This window comes from Trematomus bernacchii, unplaced genomic scaffold (genome assembly GCF_902827165.1).
Source record: "Trematomus bernacchii unplaced genomic scaffold, fTreBer1.1, whole genome shotgun sequence".
Classification (NCBI taxonomy): Eukaryota; Metazoa; Chordata; class Actinopteri; order Perciformes; family Nototheniidae; genus Trematomus; species Trematomus bernacchii.
The window spans coordinates 1-5,000 of NW_022987364.1; positions in this window are offsets into that span (position 1 = coordinate 1).

Below are 5,000 nucleotides of genomic sequence, written 5' to 3' on the forward strand. Positions count from 1 at the left end.
TCTGTGTGCTGAGTGACAGGCCTCCTCACACCGAAATAACACACACACACACACACACACACATAAATAACACACACACACACACACATACACACACACATACACACACACACAGAGAAATAACACACACACACACATAAATAACACACACACACACACACACAGAAATAACACACACACACACACACACAGAAATAACACACACACACATTATGGAGACATTAAAGGGGACCTATCATGCAAAATGCACTTTTTGATGTCTTTTCTACATCACCATGTGTCCCCGGTGTGTGTCCCCGGTGTGTGTCCCCAGTGTGTGTCCACGGTGTGTCCCCCGGTGTGTCCCCGGCGTGTCCCCGGTGTGTTCCCGGCGTGTCCCAGGTGTGTCCCCGGTGTGTGTCCCCGGTGTGTGTCCCGGTGTGTCCCCGGTGTGTCCCCGGTGTGTCCCCGGCGTGTCCCCGGCGTGTTCCCGGCGTGTCCCAGGTGTGTCCCGGTGTGTCTCCCAGGTGTGTCCCCGGTGTGTCCCCGGTGTGTCCCAGGTGTGTCCCCGGTGTGTCCCCGGTGTGTCCCCGGTGTGTCCCAGGTGTGTCCCCGGTGTGTCCCCGGTGTGTCCCCCGTGTGTCCCCGGTGTGTCCCCGGTGTGTCCCCGGTGTGTGTCCCCGGTGTGTCTCCCAGGTGTGTCCCCGGTGTGTCCCCGGTGTGTCCCAGGTGTGTCCCCGGTGTGTCCCCGGTGTGTCCCCCGTGTGTCCCCGGTGTGTCCCCGGTGTGTCCCCGGTGTGTGTCCCCGGTGTGTCCCCGGTGTGTCCCAGGTGTGTCCCCGGTGTGTCCCCGGTGTGTCCCCGGTGTGTCCCCGGTGTGTCCCAGGTGTGTCCCCGGTGTGTCCCCAGTGTGTCCCCGGTGTGTCCCCAGTGTGTCCCCGGTGTGTCAGGAGACTCCCAAAGTGTCAGAAAATAAACCCCTCTCTCTTTTCCTCCGTACCCACATCTCTAAAAACAGAGGAGCTGATCCAGATTTGCGTCCGATATGACGTAATATCTGAAATGTGGACCCACAGCACCATCAGAAAGTTGCTATCAGAAACAATGCCCGACGTAATATGGTCGGCAGGCGCGGACTGGCCATCTGGAGAATCTGGAGAACCACAGAACGGCCGGTCGCAAATTGACAGACCTTTTTGGCAGCGCTGCTACAAGCACTATCAGCAGCAGCTTAGAGCAAGTGCAAGATGATGAAGAGGATGATGAGGGTCTGAGTTGAGATATGCAGCCAGCCTCCTGCGTTCATGATGAGGGACAGAGAGTGGAGCTGGGGGAAGAAGCAGCTCAACTGGCACATACAAGAGCAGGGCAAGAGCAAGAGGTGGTAAGTACTCTAGAGAAGACATGTATATTCAACCTAGTGTTTCCAGTTAGTGTGTTGCTCATGAAAGCAATAAAACTAATAAAACAATTGTTACATGAGAGTAGGTGTAATATCTAATATTAAAAAATGTATAGATCAAACAAAAGTGTATTACTTGTCAACATTTATTAAGTATTAATTCAAGTAGTATAGTATTATAAAAATAATTAACATTATTTTGAACATGAATTTATAATTGTCTAGGTTGAGGATGGAACAAGGGACTGAGGATGACAGCCACTCACACGGCAGCTCAAGCCTGAGGGATTTTCAACGCCCAAATTCCGACAATCACAGTCTCAATAGTAGGGATGTCCCGATCATCTTTTTTTGCTCCCGATCCGATTCCGATCATTTGATTTTGACAATCTGCCGATACTGATTTTTCCCGATCCGATCTTTATGCAATGCATTAAGAGAAAAAAAAGGAGAAAAGCATTCAAGTTGTCCCGTTCTCCACCACAGATAACGGCTGGTCATCCAACGCGATGAATTCAGCTATCTTGGCTGTTGTTTTTTTGGCCTTTTCACTGTTCTGGGGCAGCTTTCTCTTTCCTTTTAAAAGTCTCTGAAAGTGTCGGTTGTCTCAGTGCCGTTACCTGAGTGGCCGCTGTGTACTCCTCGTGTTGTTGTTGGTGTTTGTTTCTCAGGTGGCGTATTAGATTGGTCGTGTTGAACGTAGCTCTGTTCTTTCCACCACGCGGAACCTCCGCCTTGCAAACATTGCATCTGGCTGTTACACTGCCTTCGCTTTCAATTTTATAATACTTCCAAACTCCTGACATTTTCTCTGTCCCGACTCCCGAGGCACCAGCTGAACGTAGCCTCTCGTTAGCTTACTGCTACTATTAGACACTGCGCCCACTCTGTTGCCAGATTTGAGAGAAATAAGCAACTCTATGAAAACAAGCCCAAAAGAAGCAACACATACATGATGTTGTGTCATTTTAAACCAAAACTAAGGCCTCCGGATGACTTGAAGAGGTGAACATGGTCATTTTTGTTTTGTAACATTAAATAAAATAATTAAAATATTTTATTAAAAAAAAAAAAAAAAAAAAAGATATTCCCGATCCCCGATTTATTTCTCCCGATTCCGATCTTTTGAAAATCACGTGATCGGCTCCGATCCCCGATCACGTGATCGGATCTGGACATCTCTACTCAATAGTTTTTATCCCTATCACCCTCAGACCAAAACTAAATATTTGACAGTACAAAGACTGTTTAAACGCATGAACGGCACAGATAGAAAATGGCTCACATACTGTGAAGAGAACCACACATTGTATTGTGCAGTATGTGTAGCATTTGGAACCATATCAGTCAGAGAGTAGAGGAACACGAAAGGACCATCATGCATAGAACGCCCATACTTTTTGAGGGCATCCAAATCAGACATAGCCAGCCTACGACCTGGATCACAAGTAGTGGCCCACAGAGATCAGGTGAGGAAGAAACGGCAGGTGTTGGAACGTGTGGTAGATGTAGTCAATGCGTAGGAAAGAGGTCCTCTCTACAGAGGGAAGGAATATGAGGCAGCATACACTAGATGATGACAACATTGACCATGGGAAGTTTCTAGAGCTCATCATTCTTCTTGGAAAATATGATGTGTGTCTGAAAGAACATCTCACAGAAAAAAGTAAGAAGATGCAGCAGTCACACTCACAGACTAGAGGTTCTGCTGTAACATTCCTGTCCAAAACAACTGTAAACAACGTCCTTTCCACAGTGCAGAGGCTAATCCAGGAGGCCATTGCAAAAGAGGTTGCTGATGTTTCTCTCCCCTATTGGAGAGACACGGTGGTGGGCTGAAGATGTAGCCTTGAAGAAGACCTTTGGCTCATTTGGAAAGCCAGACCCGGCTCTGTACATTGATGTCTTCATGACACTAAGTGAATTTCAAAGTCAGGCCCATTTGAAAAGTGCAGTGCGTGTCAGAGCGAGAGGATGCCTAGAGGCGCTCCTGAGGTACGAGACGGTGCCCAGCCTTTCCTTCGGATGTTTGAAGTGACAACACCTCTTTCAAAATGCTTGCAGACATGTGGACTAGATCTCCTGTCTGCCCACAGGATGGTTCAGGGCACTCAACATGCACTGATGAACATGACAAGAGATTTCATGACAGTGAAGACAGCTGCTGATACTTTTGTTGAGTGGGCAAATGCAAAACTGGAGGCCGAAGAGGACTGTGAGCTTGAGTTGGAAACAACCCTTCCACTGAAGAGGAACAGGAACAGGAAGATGATGGCTGGCCAAATGGCAAGCGATGAGGGATTGATAGATGCAAGCAGTGCCTATGAAGTAGAGGTCTATAACCAGGCACTGGATACTGTCACAGACAGTATCAAACGACGCTTCATGACCCACGGCACTCTGTATGCTCATGGCCGTCCTTGATCCAAGAAACTTTCCTCACGTGTGTTCAGCAGAAGCTCTGCCTGACTCTACTTTTCAAGATCTAAGCAAATGCTTGCTTAGGTTTGACAGCAGGGCGACTGCTGCACATGTGCAGTCTGAGTTGAAGTGTCTGGCAGCCCAGTGGCCACGGCTTCAAATGTCTGCACTTGAAGAGTACAGAGTAAGAATTTGCTCTGGTTGTGAGGAAGAAGAGACAGAAGCTCAATATGTTGCTACCGACTTCTGAAACGCTCCAACCTCTTCACAGAAGCCTACCAGCTCCTTGGTTTAGGATACACTCGTCTCCTCACTCTGCCTGGGACACAGGTAGCTTGTGAGAGAAGTGTCTCTGTACTCAAGCACATCAAAAGCCGAATAAGGAGCACACAGTCACAAGAACACCTGGAAGCGTTCATGCTTATGTCAACAGAAAAAGACGTCCTCATGTCCCTCGACAATGACTTGGTCATCGACAGAGAGCAGAAAAAAGCAACCTAAAGAAACTGCTGATCCCCCAACATTAGGTTCACAAACCGCCTCAGACAATCTTGTTTATTTCTTTTATATTATTTCTTGAACTGCTTAAATGCAGCCTAATAAACAGCTGAGAAGTAATAACTAATAGTACTGTATTTCTTTTTCTGATGCCCCCCCCCCCCCCCCCCGTGACATTTCCTGTGGCCGGACTGGGTCAGTTTCCGGGGCTGAATTTGAGTCCCAGTCCGCCCTGATGGTCTGTGTTTACATTAACCTTGGGAAGGATCTAGATACCCCTGCCCTGATGCCAAAGGAACTGAACACTGAATATGTGTCGCCGCCTGATGTCTATGTCTGGACCGCTGCGTAAAAAGGAGGGTTTCTGCCCCATTACTTCTCCGCTGTTTTCTTTTCCCTCTTGTCTTGTCACTTTTCAGCCAAACTGTATTCAGTGAAATCGACCGGACTTCTTTGTGCAGATGTGAGCGTCCTTAACAACGGTCAATAAATCCTTGACAGCGGTCTTCCCTTCTGGATTAACAACGTGTCACGTGTTCAGAATCGACCAATCAGAATCGAGTATTCAACTAAACCATGTAATAATGCTTGATAATCCATATGGCGTTTCATCACAGCAGCATCTGCCGGCAGAATCTCCCGCATGAGCAGGCAGAAGCTCCGCCCCTCTTTTTTAATTTTTTTTTAAAGCTTTATACAAA